The sequence below is a fragment of the Silene latifolia genome, chromosome Y, assembly GCF_048544455.1.
Source record: "Silene latifolia isolate original U9 population chromosome Y, ASM4854445v1, whole genome shotgun sequence".
Taxonomy (NCBI): domain Eukaryota; kingdom Viridiplantae; phylum Streptophyta; class Magnoliopsida; order Caryophyllales; family Caryophyllaceae; genus Silene; species Silene latifolia.
The window spans coordinates 132,642,616-132,662,855 of record NC_133538.1 but is presented as its reverse complement, the minus strand read 5'-3'; the positions used below and the strand labels follow the sequence as shown (position 1 = coordinate 132,662,855).

At 40.1% G+C, this 20,240-nt stretch overlaps 1 non-coding gene across 1 annotated transcript; it reads right to left on the bottom strand.

Moving 5' to 3' along the window:
* Window positions 1-14,892: 14,892 nt before the first annotated feature.
* Window positions 14,893-14,999, bottom strand: LOC141635541 (small nucleolar RNA R71). The gene has a single exon (XR_012540221.1). It is a non-coding gene; the product is annotated as a small nucleolar RNA R71 (small nucleolar RNA).
* Between the last annotated feature and the right edge of the window lie 5,241 nt (window positions 15,000-20,240).

The following is a 20,240-nucleotide window of genomic DNA, read 5'->3' as shown; positions in this document are numbered from 1 at the left end:
TGAGGATCAGGTGTCCGCTATTAAGAAAATTGGGTTTGGTGGCCTTTTGGAGCTTAAGATTAGCAGCTTCCCACTTGCACACGTTCGCCTATTCTTGGAATCCTTCTCTGATGGGTCATATGTGTTCAGGGCTTCTCGGAAGAAGGAGTTTATGATCAGTAAGCATGACGTGCATGACTGTTTTTTTATACCTTTTGGACCCAACCGTCTCCCGTTGGTACCTACTGGTTCGCAGAAGGGGTCCAACGATCCCGAAAATAAGGAGCTGAAGGACAAATGGTGGCAAGCTTACGGGGTGGAGAAAGCAAATAGTTCAATAAGTTTAGGGATAGTTCACAAGGAACTTATGGAGTACGAGGAGGCGGACGATCATTTTTGCCGGCTATTTGTTTTGTTCTCTATGTCTTCATTCCTCACACCTACCCCAAACAACGGGATAGATTTGAAGCTTTTAAGGGCTGTAGAAGACCCTAAAACCATTCCGCATTTTGACTGGTGCTCTTATATTTTGGAAATTATGGTGAAAGCGGGGACAGACTGTAAAAAGGGGCTAACGATGTTGGGTGGTTGTATCCCCTTCCTCGTGATAAGCTACTTTCAGCGATATAATTACAAGGGTAGGCCGTGCCTCCACGATCTACCTTTGATTACGCATTGGGATGAAACTTCGCTTGTAGATAGGGTAAAATTTGAGGTGGCTCAAGGGGGATTGGGTACTTTAACTTTGTCTAAGACCAGGTATCCGAGGTGCCTTCAAGATCCCTCTTATATAAAGAGTTTGGACAGTATCAGCCTCAGCGACCCTCGTCAACCCAAACTACTGAGAAGAAGTTCATTCAGATCGAACTACCAGCAGGTGTCGAGGATGACCAGGAATTGAAAGCTAGGGCTGTCGATATAAGTTCAAACTATTATATATTTTGCAGATTGATTCTGTTTCAGCGGAACGTACCCATCTATTATAATATAACTAACTTACTGTACTTCTTCAATGCAGCGTACTCACGAGCTTTATCTACAGATGCAAAGGAACGCTATTGTGTTCTATTCATGGTACGCAGATGTAACCGCAAGGATCAAAGCTGTAACTAGTGATCCGATGGGCCTAAATCCTAGTCAGGCCTCTCAAGAATTCTTTGAGGGTGAAAAGATTCAAAAGTACGTCGCTGAAGCAGAACAAATTGCAGAAAGGCTGAAGGTTTCTGTTGGTAACGCTTCTGCATTTGGAGAGGTAGTTAGTGAGTCCCCCAAAAAAAATGACGGAATCGATGCATCTACGCATCAAATAAGTGAAGTTCTGTCTATTCTCGCCAATGATGGGGGTGGCAGGGGTGGTAACCCTTGTGTTGAGCCGCGTGGAGAGTCGGACAAAGCTGACGCGTCAACGAAATCAGTTGCAGTTTCATGGTCAAAGATTATAGAGGAAGTGGGAGGTGATACAGTAGTTTCTAATCCGTTGTCAGATGCTAGCCCAGGGTTAGAGGATCAAATTGTGTGCACCCCCGTCCAAACTGTCAGAGAGCTATTGTTGGAGGCGAAGTACACCGTGGAGGAAATTGACCAAGCTTACGGACGGTCAGAGGATGCTGAAAGTCGGCCCGTGGTAGGTGATGAGGTGCATGAGCAAGTTCTTGGGGAGGAATTGAAAGAAAATGTTGAAAGATTGTCAGACAATCAACCGTCAGATAAGGAGATGGAAAAATCTACGGTCCCATCATTGCCAATGGATACACAAGAATTGATGGAGTGTATGTTTTCTACTGTTGAAATCAAGGAAGCTTTATGTGGACTTCCAGCGGACGGGAGTGGTCCTGGTGGCGAGGTAAGTTTGTTAATTTGCGCTAAATACTTTTTATACATTCTTTTTTTTTTAATTGGTCGTGTATAACTCTAAGTAGATAAAGTATAACTTTGTTGAAACTTATGATGAGGCCTTGTAACTGTAGTGCCTCTTTGTATAACTTTATTTTTCAATCTGTACAACTGCAACGGCCGTTTGGTACAACTCTTAACCATATGTGTATAACTCTAACTCAAATATGTATAACTCTTATAGCATATTTGTAATATTTCACACATGTTTATAACTCTTGCCCTTCTATGTATAACTGTAATTCATTGTTTCTGTAACTCTGTGACCTCTTTGTATCACTTTTAGAGTTATACCTGTAACTTTTTTGATACAAAAGCATGGTGTTTAATTTTATTATTTTTCATTCAGGCCACTGTACTAAAGGATGTAATTGAGAATGTTGAACAACATTCTAACAACGGGGGTGAAAACGTAGTTGTTGTCGATGGTGCGGAGGTCACCCCAGGGGATCCTTCAACGGAATGGAGTGGAAATCAAATCCCTTTGACTTTCATGAGTACGGCATATGTGAATGAGGCATTTGTCGGGGTTGATAAGAAAATGATTAGTGCGGCCAAAGAAGGTGTGGTAGTTGAAATCGCTGGTGCTAGTGTTGAGCTGGTTGCACCCCCCCCCCCCCCCTTCCCCTCCTATATTTATGTGTCGCAATGTGACATGATCCACCATCCTTTCTTACTGCATTCAACTTTCCCCCTTCCGTGTATGGACATTGTACCTGAGAACCTAGGTTGTTCTGAGGATTGCGGGGCACCCGAACCTGACCAACACGTATGCTCACAGTTGCTGCGATTTAACAAGGAACGTTTCAGGGCGGTGTTCAGGGTGAGGAAGGATGTAATGGATTATGTCTTTGATCAATTCCACAACCATAATAAAGAGTAAGTAAAAGATAAGTTTTACCTATATTTCAATACGACAGTGAAACAGGTCATGAACAACACTTGTTGCGTGTCTCATTTTGCTAATCCTTTGTAGGGAACAATTGGTCACATATAACACCCCAAATTGCATAACGCGTATTGATCTCCAGACATTGATGTCCGGGTCTCAGATTATGGCCAATGTCATCGACTGCTGGTTTGTACTACTCAATCAGCTTACGCACGCGAACACCGCAGCTGTTGCAAGTTCGCGTTGTTTCTTTGGCCTAGGTCACGGTGTAAGTGTGCTCGAACTCCGCAAGTTAATTTGTGACAAAATTTACGTAACTTGTGATATAAGCTGTCAATCCCCGTCTATCATTTTTATAGGACCTAGCAATTGCAATTTGGCAAGGCAGGAAAAAAAACTTGGTTGTTGATCATTCTGAAGGCTTTTGTGCCTCGTGGGACATGTGGCAAGAGTCGTGTTCTAGTCCATTCCAACTGGACTCTGATATGGTTAGCTCAGATATCAATATAGAGACATTTCCATACTGGAGTTATACATTATTTGCCCAGAGTTATACAGTATATGCTTAGAGTTATACAATATATACTTTGGAGTTATACATTAGATGCCTGGAGTTACACCTGGAGTTATTCCTGGAGTTATACATTATACTGTATATGCTTACAGTTACACATTTTATGGCTAGAGTTATACATTCTATGGCTAGAGTTATACATTATATAACTTTAGTTTTCAGAATGGCTAGAGTTATACATTCTATGGCTAGAGTTATACATTATTTGCCTAGAGTTATACAGTATATGCTTAGAGTTTTCATGAGTGACTAACTTCACTCCATAACTCTAGGCATAGAATGTATAACTCTAACCATAGAATGTATAACTCACTGCACATAATGTGCAACTGTAAGCATATGCCTAGAGTTATACAGTATATGCTTACAGTTGTACATTATGTGCAGTGAGTTATACATTCTATGGTTAGAGTTATACGTTTTATGCCTAGAGTTATGGATTTAAGTTAGCCACTCATCAAAACCCTGAGCATATACTGTACAACTCTAGGCATATAATGTATAACTCTAGAAATAGAATGTACAACTCTAGACATATAATGTATAACTCTAACCATAGAATGTATAATTCCAATTATGCACAATATGTATACCTCTAAGCTTCTTATGTTTTATAACTCTTAGACTTTTGGTGCATGTTTGTAGGTTTTCGTCCCGGTAAGCACTGGCGATCAAGATTACTACTCTTGCATTTGCATAAATTTCCTCTCTGAGCAGATCGAGTACCTTGATAATCGTTCTTACGAGGACGATCTTCTGAAATTACCATATGGAGGGATTGCGCGTATTACTGTAAGACTTATAAAACTGGTGACTAGATTAATTTTCAGCTCCATTGTTTTGTTTTTTGGTCTTCCCCTTTTAAATGTCTTGCCTAACTTCTGCCAGGCTGATGCGATGGGAATGTATATGGTCTCCAAAGGGCTCGACAAAGGGAAGAAAGTTGAAGCGTTTCCTTTTGTAAACATTAAATTCAACTAGCAGGGAGCAGGGTATACTAACAATGACTGTGGTCTTTACGTCATGGTTCATATGTTGTTGTACCGTGGAGAGCCATTCGAGTGTACCATAGGGACAAAGGACAGCAATGACCTCATGCGAGTGGAAGTTGCTGCTACCCTTGTCCTCAGTGACATTAACGTGGATAGCGAAGCTGTGTTATCTAGGGTAACAGCTTTTAAGGAGGTTAAAGACCGTGAAATGGAGGAGCTGCGTGAGGCACAGAGGTTAGCCGGCAACACAAGTGGAAGGAAGAGAGGTGCCGGAGTTGCCGGAGAGAACAGTTCTGCTAAACGCCCTTGCTCCAAAGTCAGTTCAACCTATCGGACTTCACCTTCCCAAGTAGCCCTGGGCCGGACGCCGTCTAGTCGGGCCCTCTCAGCGGTCAATAGCAGCTCCCGGGGTAAGGTCGATGGCCTTGGTTGCACCACATATTACGGGGAACCAGACGCCGACCTTACAGTGGTAGCCAAGATGCTGAAGTTAAACAAGGTATTAATTAGGGATATCCCGGTGTATCGCAAACAAGTGGCTAATTATGTTTTCCTTGATGACTACAAATTTCCAAATAGGTAAGCTGTCTAAAATCAACAGAACCACTTGAGTACTGTTTTATGCTTTGTATAACTTCAACTATGAAATGTATAACTTTACCAACTAAGGTTATACATATCGTTAATAGAGTTACACATTCCTAATCTGCAGTTATATGTTTCATCACTGAAGTTATGCAGTCATTTTAATAGCAGTTACCTTCCCATTTAGTAGACGTTATAGCCTGACTAACACCTGTTGTCTGAACCACATTGAACTACTTGTGAACTTCCCGGCACGCAACAATTAATAGGTTGCAAATGTTGTCCATGCTCCCTGAGACGCCAATGGATGATTCAGAGATTGAGTGTTGGTCCTTGTTGCTTAATCGTTTGGAGGCAGAGGAGTGCGCGTTTTTTCGTTCGTCTTTCTTCGGTATCCGTCATATGGTATGGTTATAATCAATCCTTTAATATGCTATAAGAGTTTCACATACCCTCTTTAGAGTTATACTTTTAGGGTATGATATTTAAAACTTTCACAGTGGAAAATAAGACTAAAGTTATACATCCCCTCTATGGAGTTACACATTTTGTTTTGAGAAGTTATTAACAGCCAGTATGAACTTAGGCATACTTCAATATGCTATAAGAGTTACTGTGCAACTCCATTGCACAACCCCTATAACTCCTCTGGTATTCTCATACATATACTACTATTTGAGCGGAAATAATCTTGAACTTTGTACGAAACCCTGTCCAACAAACACAGAACACCGAAAGGTTGTACAATGTGTGGGACGTCTTCAGAATCGACAGTGGAAAAGATTTCAGCTTGAAGGCTGATTTAATCTTCGTACCCATTAAGATTGAAGCCCATTATGCATGTGCGTGTATCAACTTTAATTCACGTACGATTGATCTTCTTGACAATAAGTACTAGTCAAGTTCGGGCCAGTCGGAGATATGCAAAGCGTGTCACGTAATTGTAAGTGAAACTAAATTGTAATTACGTTCAACTCAAAAGTGTTGTCACCGCTTTACAATTTCACTTTTTGACGTTTCTTGTTTGTGCCAGGCGAGCCTTATGAGCGACTATCTGGAGTCTAGGGACGAGGATAGAGGGAAATTCCTACCGGAGTTCCAGTTTCGTCAGATCCAGTTTGCTTGGCATAAGCAAACGATTAATGACACCAAGTCTGGCTTGTTCACCATGATGTACATGTTAATGTACGAGGGTGATAGTTTTAGTCATGTTGATCTTGAGAGGAAGGTGAACCGTCGATATTTAGTAATCCAGCTGGTAGCGACGCTTGTCCTAGCTGACATGAACATCATCGGGCAAGGAGTTCTGACCAAGGTCAACGGTTTCATTGGCGAGAAAGACCATATCTTGAAGCAACTAGAAGCCAGACGAAAAATGGCGCGGAAAGCGGATAAAAAACCTGGGAAAAAATAGAATGTATTTCCATTCATTTTGTAGTCTCTGTTTTTGCAACTCTAGTATGTTGTCAAGAAACTCCTTAACAACTTAGACAACTTTTTTGGAATAGATTGTTATTATATCATCTAGGTCTATTATAATTAAAATCCAAGTTATACAGATAAGAATTAGAGTTATACACTCTGTAAATTAAAGTTATACAAATTGTGTACAGGAGTTATACAACACATGACTGCAGTTATGAAAAAGCCAAAATTTATTAGACAGTTATGAGTTATACAAAAAATAACAAGAGTTATACAAATTGTGTACAAGAGTTATACAACACATGACTGCAGTTATGAAAAAGGCAAAATTTATTAGACAGTTATGAGTTATACAAAAAATAACAAGAGTTATAAAAATTGTGTACAAGAGTCATACAACACATGGCTTTAGTCAAATATATCGACAATTATAGAAACAAGGGCAAAAGATACACATAATTAGAAGTGTTATACAGTTAACTATAAGAGTTATACACTCTGTGAAGTACAGTTATCCATATATGGGTAAGAGTTTTACTTAAACCCACTGAAGAGATAATTCGTTCTTTATCAAACTTTTAAATATTGGATTTTTTGCCATGAACAAAAGTCATCCAAATTGTGTAAAAGAGTTATACAACATTAGCTTGAAATTTCACACTCATATTACTGAAGTTATACAATCTGGAATTTGAAGTTACCAAATTACATCATTTAAGTGCAAACCCCATTCAAAATAGACAAAAGCTAGCTACTGTATACCCCTTCTGTCTCACCAAATTTTTTACCTTTTAAAGAAAAAAAGATTGTAAATAATTTGTTGAGATGGAGGTATTTTTCTACTGCCTACTACTACAGCATGTTAAGTTTCTCTATTCTTCGTCGTCTTCTTCTTCTTCTTCCTCTTCTTCTTCTTCTTCTTCTTCTTCTTCTTCTTCTTCTTCTTCTTCTTCTTCTTCTTCTTCTTCTTCTACTCCTTCAGATGCTAGTGAAGACGGTGGATGCTCAAAAAATAGGTTAGGGCTGTCCCGTTTATCGTGGTGTGCCATTTGTTTACAGTTATTACACATGCGTTTTGGCTTACAAGCCAAGGCAATGGCTTTAGCCTTAGCTGACACCATTCTTTTACCGCTGCCTTTGTTTTTGGATTGTTTTGGTGGAAGTATTGTTACCTTGTCACTGGCGGGGCAACCAAGAATTTGCTCGAATTCCTGCTGCTTAGTTAAATCTTTCTTGTACGGTAAAAGTTTCTCCTTGAACTCTCTAATTAAGGAGCTTAAGTTCACAACTTCAGTCACACTCATGCCATGAAGTAAACCAATGGTCGCATGAACTTCTGACCACAACTTCACCATCTCAACTTCTTTTCCATGAGCGCTAGTATTTGAATCCGTTTGTTCACCATCACATTCTGATAATCTGAATTGCAATGCATCTTTTCTCCATCTTGTAGAAACGTAATCATCTGGAATTGTCTTCTTGCCGTTAGCTGACAAAATCTATACTATATGTCGGCACAGAATTCCCATCCTTTCAAACATCATACAGCTGCACCATGTAGCCAGTGTCCCTGTAATCAAATTAAATTATGAAGTTACTGTCATCTAAATAATTTCTCCATCCATATAGTAGTCTTATACATATAATAATAAGAGTTAAACATTATCAAGGTAGAGTTATACATATGGCAACAAGAGTTATACATTCTACAAGTAGAAATATACATATAATAACAAGAGTTATACATTCTGAAAGCTAAAGTTATTCAAAATGTAATCAGATTTATACTACAAATAACTGCAGTTCAGTGAACAATTGAATAACTTCTAAAGTTATTCTGAAAGTAGAGTTATACATATGGCAACAAGAGTTATACATTCTGCAAGTAGAGTTATACATATGGTAACAAGAGTTATACATTCTGCAAGTAGAGTTATACATATAATAACAAGAGTTATACATTCTAAAAACTAAAGTTATTCAAAATGTAGTTAGATTTATACAACAGATAACTGCAGTTCAGTGAACAATTGTATAACTTCTATGTTCAGACAATGTAACTTTGGCACTATATCTAGCAACTAATGTGAACTACCACATAGATAAAGATTATGCCAAAATGTTGTTACCTGGGTTGTACTCTACGTTGAAACTTTTCTCTCTGATTGAATCCTTAACGACAGTCACTTCAACTCCATCGACTTCAGCATAGCCCCCGGTCTTACATGTATCGATTGAGCAAATGACCTCTAGTTGGAATTCCTTGAAAACCTCACGGGTATAAACATTTGACGTATATTCCTCTATGGGTAAATGCGTCCCCCTTTCTGGTGTTGAGTGTCGGTTTTCATGGTCAAGTCTCTTCTGCGTATGCCGTTGACGGTCTATAGTGCTTTCAAAACGCATCCAAAACTCCACTAACGTACCTGACTTCTGCTCAAACTTCTTAAAAAAACTATTAATGCTCTCTGATCTCTGGGTTGTCCTCATTATACCACCCATGTTCAAGTCCCTGCAATGCGCCATCACCCATTGGCTCCTTTTATCGTACGCTTCTGTAAACCACTCTTCGTTCACAAGACCATGCGCTTCCATTATTTCTGCCCACCTAGCGTCAAAGTCATCTGCTTCTAGGTTGTCGTCCCATATAATGCTGTTCAATTTCTGAAGGAACTCCTTATAATCCTCCCTTGTCACCCCGAACTTCGATGGCACCTTGTTCATCATATGCCATATGCAAAATCGGTGGCGTGTAGTCTTGAAGGCAAGGGGTACGGCCTTAATAGTGCCCGCATCCTAATCTGTGATAATGTACTTGGGTTCCTTTCCACCCATACCATTCAAAAACCTGTTGAAAACCCACTGGAAGGATTCATGGTCTTCATGGGCAATCAATGCCCCACAGAATGTTACTGATCGCTTATGGTGATCTATGCCATTGAATGGCATGAAAATCATATCTTACTTGCTTGTTGAGTATGTTGGGTCATACGACACTGCATCTTCAAAAACGGAGTAGTTCCTTCTAGCGGTTCTGTCAGCCCAAATTGCCCTTCGAAGGCTATTATCCTTGTCAACTTCATAATCAAAATAAAACCCCTGCCTATTTTGTGCCATATTCTTGAACCGGTGTATGAACAATTGACCGTCCCGTTTATGGATGAAGCATTTCACATCTTGGTGGAAGTTCTTAAAATCAGTTTAAGGATGCACAAATGTTCTCGAACCCGTTTACGAGTTTCTTACACATGTTGTACGTCCTAGTTGCTCCTATCCTCAACTGCAGTGGACAACAAATCCTGATCAGTGCTGAGTAATAATCAAGAATTCCTCAACTATAACTCTTACACCTTTTCATATAACTTTATGAAACATATGCATAACTCCATTGATTGATTGTGCAACTTCTTATTAGTTATAACTCTTACATCTGAAAGTATACCCTTCACTGCGAATAATTATAACTCTAACAACTTTCTATATAACTCTAAGGCTGTTATAAATTATTCTAAAATTTTAAAAAATATTTAGAAGTTTCACAATCAATTACTCGAGGTTTACATAACTCTAAGATCTCGGTGTATAACTTTAGAAGTTTGCCATTCAATTAGTGGAGGTTTGATTAATAGTAAACTAACCCTTGAGTTGTACATTATCAAGTACTTGTGAAAATCTTCTATGTTCCGCGACATCTTTTGAAACTGACGATCCTCACTAGATACAAGCTCGTGATTATGCCCCATGTGGAATCGGTCAATTACTAATACTCCATTATTCATAAATAGCCTGACATGTGCTTTACACCCTACGCTCTTGACTGTATATTTCCTCTGTTTCGCAGTTGTTAATCCCCATTGCATTTCTTCTTCCCTAATCCCGGTCTCATTTTTTTTAATTACTGCCTCGCCTTTTGGGACATATGTGAATCCATCTCTGTTGCAAACCAGCAACTTTGACTTGATTTTACCGTCGCGCCATTTTTTCGTCGTATACTTCGGAACATCAAACCCGGACGCCAATGCATAAATTTTAAAGAATGTCACTGCCTCGTTGATTTCAAAAAATTGTTGTCCTACACAAGGTGTAAACTCCGCTGCCAAATGCTTACAATACTCAGTTTCTGCTTCCATACGACCATCTGAGTAGAATCAAACATCCATGAAATGATTAAGAAATATATAACTCCAAGCTACTTAGCATTTACCCTGTAACTCCAAGCATAGAATGTATAACTCTAGGCACGGACTTTATAACTCTAGGCATATCTTTGTACAACTCTAGACGCAAATGTATAACTCTAGGCATATACTTTGTATAACTCTAGACACACGATCGTATAACTCTAGGCATATAATGTATAACTCTGTGTCTAGAGTTATACATTTGTTTATATATTTTCATTATATGCTAAGAGTTATACATTATATGCCTAGAGTTATACATTGTAGACTGTATTACTTTAGTTTTCAGAATGTATAACTCTAGTCATACAATGTATAACTCTAGGCACAGACTGTATAACTCTAGGCATATAATGTATAACTCTTAGCATATAATGTATAACTCTAGACACAGTCTGTATAACTCTAGTCATACAATGTATAACTCTGGGCACATACTGTATAACTCTAGGCATATAATGTATAACTCTTAGAATATACTGTATAACTCTAGACACAGTCTGTATAACTTTAGATACAGACTGTATAACTCTAGGCATATAATGTATAACTCTGTGTCTAGAGTTATACATTATATGCTTATATATATATATATATATATATATATATATATATATATATATATTTTCATTATATGCTAAGAGTTATACATTATATGCCTAGAGTTATACATTGTAGACTGTATTACTTTAGTTTTCAGAATGTATAACTCCAGTCATACAATGTATAACTTTTAGCATATAATGAAGAACTCTACAACATATAATATACAACTCTAGACACAGACTGTATAACTCTAATCATATAATGTACAACTCTAATTAGAGAATGTATAACCCTCCACATCCTATAACTTCACTTAATGAATGTATAACTTAAGCTATAACATGAATAACTATATCAAAATTGGTTGTTTAGTAATATTTTTTACGCAAAATTTAGGGTTAGAATTACCGGAGTTATGTACTCTGTTACCTGAAGCTGCAGGAAATTGTCAAAGAGTTATACAAAAAACAGTGGAGTTATAACACGATGAATATAAGAACGGCATGAGTACACAAACTGTATTATTGAAGTTATACATATACGGGTAAGAGTTTTACTTAAACCCACTGAAGTTATAATTCGTTCTTTATCAAGCTTTTAAATTTCCATCATTTTTTGCCATGAACAACAAGCTACCAAAATGAAAGAACAAATCTGATGAACACCATGAAAGTACAACACCATTAAGAATAATGAACACAATTGAAATAACAACAAGCTATAACAAGCTACAATAATGAACATCAATCAAAAATTATATATAGCACTTTATTCTTGAACATCAAGCTACAACAATAACCAAGACACAAATAAGAAAGCAAATAACTCACCATCGACGGCAACTTCAATCTGCATATGATCCATTTCACAAACACTTACTGTCATTTTGAGCGTCTTTCTCTGATGAACAATGACAATTTATTTAACTTCAACAAAGCGAATGAAATTTAACGGCAACATGAAGTAGTTTTACAGTTGGAATGAAATTTGTCTTATTTTTTAATGATTTATAATGCATTTTACAGGATTTAGGATGGTTTGTATGGTGATTTTTATGGGTTTTGCTTGTTGAGAGGTTTTGAATGGTGAATGAAGAGGGAAAGCATGCAAAATGAATTATTAGTGTTTGTTTATTCCTTTTGTCCGCGGGATTGTACTGGAAGAAGTACACAAACAGTGATATATGGACCCTCTCTCATACAACAAGCATTTCCTTTTTTTTTTTGCTCTAAAAAAGGCGCCCTCTCTCCTTATCTCATCCATTCAATCCCTTCATCCAAGGGTTCTTATAAATACTTAGGGCCTTATATGATATAATGGCCTTATAAGAACTTCTCTCTCTCTCTCTCTCTCTCTATATATATATATATATATATATATATATATATATATATATAGGGCCAGGATCCGGTGAGAACCAGTAACATAATGAGAACCGTGTACTAAATCATCATCAAATCTTGTTCCGAAAGTTTTGATGGATCATTTACCCTTAGTTTAGTTTATTCAAACACATTTTTAGTATCGATAAACAAAATTTATTGATTTTATTAACAAAATATAAACTTAATTGGTTCAAGTAGACAAGTTAAGCTAGCTCTGAGTTATCATTTGCGTTCCATTAGTTGCATTTTAGTTTACTCGAGGACGAGTAAAGGTTCGGTTTGGGGAGATTTGATACGTGCTTTTTATATAGTCTTTTTAGCCTATTTTAGCACGTATTTCTATGTATTTTTATACTGTTTTTATAGTATTTTGCCCCGAATTGGCTACTTTGGTTCGTTTTGTCCATTTTGTAGAAATGAACGCGAAAGTAGTGGAATCGTACTCTTTTTCGTCCTTTTTGCATGCATTTAGAGGAGACGGGATTTTCCAGAGTGAGATACTGCATTGGGAAGCGTCATGGCACGGATTACGAGGCATTTAGGCGCGGACTTGAGCTGATTTGAAGACAAAGTACTCGATCGAGCAGTTCTACCACTCGATCGAGTGGTTTTTACGTCCCAAGGTGGTCGATCGAGTGGTTTTCCACTCGATCCATAGCTTGCAGAAAGATGGGTTACTCGATCGAGTAACTATCTACTCGTTCGAGTAGATGCTGCTGAAGAATTGCTCGATCGAGTGGTTTTAATCCACTCGATCGAGTGGTTTCGCTGGTTTGGGCTTTAAAACAGCCCGTGTTATGTTTATTTCGCTAAACTCAATTACCTTGCTATTTAAGCACGCTTTACTAGGTCCTTAGGATCTATCTTTTCATTTATCTTTCTATTATCTGAAACTTTCTACTGTAAACTTTACTGCGTTGCTTATTTCCCTTCACTGTAACTTTGTTCTTGGGATTATTTCACTCGGATTTTGTGTTCTTTACGCCGGATTCGCTTGGATTGTAATTCCTTTCTCTTTCCTTATTAATAATTAATCATTGTTTGCTTTAATTTCTTGTTTACTCCATTTAATTCCTTTGCCCTAATTTATCTTTTATGCAATTTACTTATTATTTCATTATGTTTACTGCTGGAAAATTATCTGCTGTTAGTTTAATTAGCGACATGAGTAGCTAAACCCCTTCATGTTGGGATTAGGGGATCTGCGGTGGGAATGTGACGATGTAGTGAATGAATTAGATGAATTGATTATAAGGCTCTGTCACCATAGCAATTTAATTGTATTTATTCGACTTAGTAGAGTGCACACTTCTGAGTTAACATTTAATCTGGCTAAAACTAATCATAGATCGAAAGATTGGACTAAATAGGCCTGCTATGAACAGTAGACTACCCTGACGAGAATGAAAATTAAGTTAGTGGTATTTTAGGATAGAAAGTGGACCGAAAGGACCTTTCAACATCCGTCTTACATTAATTCGTCTGAGTCATTTACAGCTGAGTCACTGGACTACCGTAGTGAACCGAAATCCTGACATGTCCCTCTCTATCTGATAGTTTAATCTTATTTCTCTGCTCTTACTGCTCTAGCCCTTTATTTCTCTTTCCTTTAAAACTCGTAGCTTAGATAACAATTCAAACAAATTCCCCCATTTGTGACCAAATAGACGGACTTCTACAGATATCTTGCCTCCCTGTGGAGATCGACCTGACTTCCCTAGCTATATAGTTAGTCTAGTTAGTTTATTTTTGAAAGGTACACGACAGACGTGTCAAAATTTTGGCGCCATTGCCGGGGAGGAAATTGGCCTATTTGTTTTCGTTCCGTTTATTTTATCCGTCTCAGGGAATTTTTATTCCTTGAGGCCATTCTTATTATTTTCTTTCAGTGTTTTTTATGCCCAAGTCAGACAGGTTTGAATTAGTTTCAGCTGATTCAGAGCCAGAGAGACTATTCAGGCATAGACTCCATCTGCAGAGAAAATCACGAAAGGAAGACTTGAGTACTTTCGAGCCAGAGCTACATCACGCTCTTTTCGAAGACAGTCCGATTTCTACAGTAAGGATGCCTAAGCTTTCCAGTCATTCAGTGCCTAAAGCATCCTCTATTCCGAAGGGTTTCAATCTCCAGACTGAGGATGGGAATACATTCGACATCTGTCCTTCTTATATCAATCTGGTGGAGAGAAATATCTATAGAGGTGTGGCAGGTGAAGATCCGAGGAAGCATATGGAGACCTTTACCGATTACTGTTCCACTATCCCCACCACTAAGGGGGAAACTCAAGATAAGATTAAGGAGGTTCTATTTCCTTTCTCTTTAGCTGATTCAGCCCGGGAGTGGCTGACTGACTTGGACCGCATAGCTGCTGGGGTTACAGATTGGGAGTCTCTTGCTCTTGCATTTTACAAGAGATACTTCCCTCCACAACGCACCAATCTGCTGAGGGCCAAGATTACTAGTTTCAGACAGGCTCCCGATGAAAGTTTCTATGAGGCATGGTCGCGATTCAAGAAGTTGGTGAGGTCTATCCCTCACCATGGTTTTGACCCATGGTTTCTAGCTAATCAATTCTACAATGGGTTGTATGACGACCAAAGAGCCATACTTGATGAGGCATCTAGTGGGAAATTTCAGGAGAACACCGATGATGATAAGGGGTGGTCTCTTATTGAAGAGATGGCTAATCACAGTGCTGAGTATGGAAACCCGAGGGATGGGATTAGAACAATTCATGCAGTTGATAAGCAGGTTTTGGCTCAGCTGGAGACCATGAATGCTAGATTTGACAAGTTGGAGTTACAAGCTGCTGGGGAGCCTCAGACGGTCCATGTTCTTACTAGAGGAGAGACCGTTTCTTATGAGAGATGTGAGAGTAATTATGGCCACACTTCTGTTGGCTGTCTTGTGGAGAAGGAACAAGTCCTTGCCTTTCAGCAATATAGGCAAAGAGGAGGTTCCTATTACAATAATCAAGGGGCAGTCCACCCCAATTTGAGGTGGACTAGTCAAAATGTGCTCAATCCTACACCTCCTCCGCACCAGCAGCAGCCTTATGTTCCTCCACCCAAGAATCAACAAGGCTTTCAAAAGCCTCCTTCCTTTGCTCCTCCTAACCACGGTGCATCCTCTTCCGGTGGGGTGAGTGAAATTGGTGAGCTTAAGTCTATGTTGCAAGCTTTTACAAAGCAGTTTCAGCTGAGTGATCAACAGAAAGATGCGTCCATAAAGGCACTTGAAACTCAAGTTGCCCAACTAGCCATGAATCAATCATCAAGAAAGCAGGGTCAATTACCGACTCAAAATGAGAAGAATCCACACGAGACGGTAAACTTGATAAATCTGAGAAGCGGTCGTTCTTATGAGGTACTAGAATTACAAAAATCAGACCCGAGGAGAGCTGTAACTTATGATGAACAGTGTTCTGTTGAAGAAAGTGAGCTCACGACAAAGCAAGTGCTCGATCGATTGGTTTCAAGTGGTCGATCGAGCAGATTTGGGCAAGAAAGTGCTCGATCGAGTGGTTTTTCCACTCGATCGAGTGAACAAGAAAATGGCACTGGTCGATCGAGTAGTTTATCTACTAGATCGAGTGAAGAACAAAATGGAGTTGCTCGATCGAGTGAAAATTTCACTCGATCGAGTGATATTATTGAAGATTCTACTCGATCGAATGGGTATATTGGTCGATCGAGTAGTTTTGATGACGGGAAGCTTATTCGAGAGCCTGCTAGTGCTCGTTTAAGCGATAAATCACTGGAAAGACCTCGTTCGAGAGGTAAGAAGCGTCCAAAGGATACAGAACTTGCTCCGGAAGATACATTGGAAGAGAGAAACAAGGGACTCGAGATACCTATCACGGTTCCCTTCCCGAGGCGTGTGCAGAATACTAAGGCCAATCAACAATTCGGCAAATTTGTCGAACTTCTGAAGAGCTTGGAAGTTACTGTGTCGTTCACCGAGTTGCTGACAAAGGTACCCTCTTATCTCAAGTTTATGAAAGAAATTTTATCGCGTAAGACGAGTATTAGTTATAGTGAGACTGTACCTTTGACTGAGGTGGGGTCAGCCCTATTTCAAAATAAGTTACCTCCTAAGCAGTCGGACCCGGGTAGTTTTTCAATTCCGTGTCATATCGGTAACTATTTGATTGATAATGCACTATGCGATTTAGGCGCTAGCGTGAGTGTCTTACCGCTGTCTCTGGCTAAGAGACTTGGTTTGACAAAGCTGAGTTGCACCAATATGACAGTCCAGATAGCCGACCGTAGTATATCACGGCCACTAGGTATAGTAGAAGACGTACCTGTGAGGATCGGGAGGTTCTTTATTCCCGTTGATTTCGTTGTCTTAGACATCCCCGAAGATGCACACACCCCTATTATTTTAGGGAGACCATTTTTGTCTCATCGCCCGTGCGGAATAGACGTCGGGGGGAAGACTTTGACCTTTCAGGTAGGGGATGAGGAGCTGATTTTTCATCAGTCTAAGTCCCGGAGGGCTCCCATGCAAGCTCAGCCTTGCAATGCTCTCTCTTCTATTGACGCTATTATTGACACTCCAGTTCAAAATTTGGAGTATTGTGCTGCAATTGTTACCCCTCCGCCTCAGACTGAGAGCAAAAAGGAGGAAAGTTCGTCTATTTTCGTTGCTGCAGGTACAGATGAAAGCATTGAAGGAGCTGTCAAAGGGTGTGGTGCAATCACTGTCAATCAAATTGGAGATAAGGATGCTAAAGTTCACGCTTATATGGATGTGAACTACTCCCCTCCTACTGTTTCAATTGATAATTCATGCTCATGGAAGTTGAAGAGGACAATCAACTTTGCTGAGATGACGTCCTTCAGTCAGGAGCCCTTCAAGGGGCTACTGAATTGCAATGGGAATTGAGCGGGGAAATGCCCCGTGTAACACTTTGTAATAGATAATTTTTGAATTTTTCGTTGAATTTGTTTTATTGCTTTTATTAGGACAATTAGTTTATAGACTGTTTTTAGCGTAGATTTAAGACTATAGATTGTTTATATGCGTATTTGGTATGTTGGGATACTTTTGCACGTGTTTTTATGCAGGTTTGGGGAAGTTTTACGCATTCCAAGGGAAGAATAGACGAAATTCAAGAGCTTACGCGAGAAAAGAGCTCGATCGAGTACTTTTTGTACTCGATCGAGTAGAAAGTTGGTCGATCGAGTGCTTCTTTTAATCGATCGACTACAGCAATAAGTGGGACTTCTCGATCGAGTAGAATTCTACTCGATCGAGCAACTGGATCATCAAAAGTCCTCGATCGAGTAGTTTAAAACCACTCGATCGAGTGATTTCGCAGAGAAGACAGGGAGTTTTGCTTTAAACTCTTAAGTTTTGTTTCTAATTTCATTTTGTCCCTAATTTTCGTCTAACACCTCCCCTTTTGCGATCAATTCATCCCCAAATCCCATATTTTCTTGCCCAATCTCCAAATCCGCCACATATAATCTGATTCCTGCTTATTAATCTTTCAAAGCCCCATATTTTCCCCTTGTTTCGTGCTCATTTACACGGTATTAAAGAAGGATTTAGGGTTTGCGGTTTTGAGCTCCAAAAAATCGCTTGTTTTGCTTGTTTCTTGAAGATTAATTGCATTTTGTAGGACTTCTATCATCAAGTAAGTGATTTCTACTCCCTCATTGCATTTAATTTCGATTATTTTGGATTTTATGAGGAAAATTAGGAATTAGGGTTCGAAATTTTGGTTTAGTCGAATTTTTCGACTTTAATTGCCTTTTTTTGCCCTTACTTGTCTTGCTTGATGATCTATTCCCCTTCCTCACTGCTGTTGCATGTTTAGTTCGAATTCTACATGATTTTTGCGATATGGGTTCAAGACAGTCGAAAATTTCGACTGTCATTTTGGCTATTGTTGCTGCAATTCGTCTAGTTAGCATTCCTTGTCGCTGAATTGCTGCTGTTTAGACTGTTATCACACCCATGTCGCCCTTAACATGCTTCAATTCGAATTTTGTGCAAAATTTCGCGATTAGGGCTGTTTAAGTCGAATTTTTCGACTGTCAGACGGGTTATATGCTGTCTTGCCTTATTTAACCTCAGTTGTTGTTACTTGCTACTGTTGTTAACTGCTATCCCCATTCCCTATCGTTTTTTTCCTACTGTGACTCGAAATATTTGAGGATTGTTGGGAATTGTATGCTGTAAGTCGAAATTTCCGACTGGTAGGGGCTTCACATGTTGTTTCTGCTGGTTTTTCGTGCTGATTTTAGCCACTATTAGCCGCTGTTTCTTATCATACCCCCCTACCCTTTGTATACATGATAGATTCTAGCTCTTTACCTTCTACTAGTACCGCCTCTAGTCCGTCTCTGTAAAGGAGACAAGTGGCCCTATCTTGTTGCCACTTTGTCTCCACTTTAGTGACTACTGCAGCCCAGTGTTCCTAGTTTCAGGGGCAGTGCAGTCTTTGCCCCAACTAGCTCTTCGCTAGCTCGATTCGAGATGCCACTTCCTCTACGGTCACCACCACGCTAGCACCGCTAGTTCCTCTTCGATGGTGGCCATAGCAGCCTTACTCCTACACCACCACACACTCCTGTGGTGGACTCGCTTGACATGCCCGCCTTTAGAGCAGCCCTGGTCCCTTACACCGTCTCTGGACGGGTTACTACTTTGGGTTCCAGAGGCCGGGGTCGTAGACAGTCTCGTTCTACGCCAGCCCCAGCCACCTCTACTTCTACTGCTTCTGCTTCTACTTCTGGCACAGTCACATTCCGAGGGGACACTTCCCTCGACTCTCACCCAGATTATCTGCAGGTACATTTTGTTAACGCTTTACATCGTACGAAATTTTATAAACTGCTAGGCTGTGTGCATGTTCCTTCCCGTTTTCTAGAGAAAACGACACTTGTGCGACTCGGCATTTACAAGTCGGTTTGTAACTTACTACGGGCCACGGGGATGTCCGGGCTCATCACTATGAGCGGCCGCACTTTTCTGGAGCTGAGCCTCGAGTTTCTCAGCTCCTTTACCTTCTCCTCAGGGGCACGCGACGCTGACCCCTCTAGTTCTTCAGTGTCCTTCCGGTTGTTTAACAGGACCTTTCCGATGACCTTAGGGGAGTTTGGTAGGTTACTTGGCCTTACCTCTACGGGCGCGGTTGCCGCCCCTAGGAAGGTCTACCTTCAGCTTTGGAGGACCCTGGCCCACACCACTTTTAAGGAGCGAAAGCTCCAACAGGTCCACCTCCCCGCTGTCCGTTGTTTCCTTAGACTGATGGGGAGCACTATTTTCGGCCGAAAGGAGCCGAACAACATCACAAACACCGAGCTCTCCATCCTGGGCGGTTACTTGAACATCGACTGTGAGGGTCCCTTTACCCTCAACATAGCTTACTTGACCGCCCAGTATCTTCAGAGCCAGGGGAAGAAGGAGACGGGAACCATTGCCTGCGGTGGCATAGCCACCATTCTTGCCCGTTCCCTCATCCCCGTTTGGCCTCGTGACTTGCAGTACCTCCAGGGAGAGAGGCTACTGAGTCTGGATGCCATGCTTTCTCAGCATTAGCTTACCCCAAACTATCAGACATTGAAGATAGATGGCTTCCTGTCTGTAGACTTACCTTGTGAGACTCTCCCCCGTTTAGAGCCCCTTCCTACTGTTGCTAGGGGCGCCCGCCTGCCACCACTGCCTAACCTTCACCTTTCACGCCGACCACCTCCTGATGCACCTACCGCCAAGAAGCGGCGTCTTGAGACCAGAGAGGGGTCCACACCTTCAGGGAGCACCCAGCCTTCCAC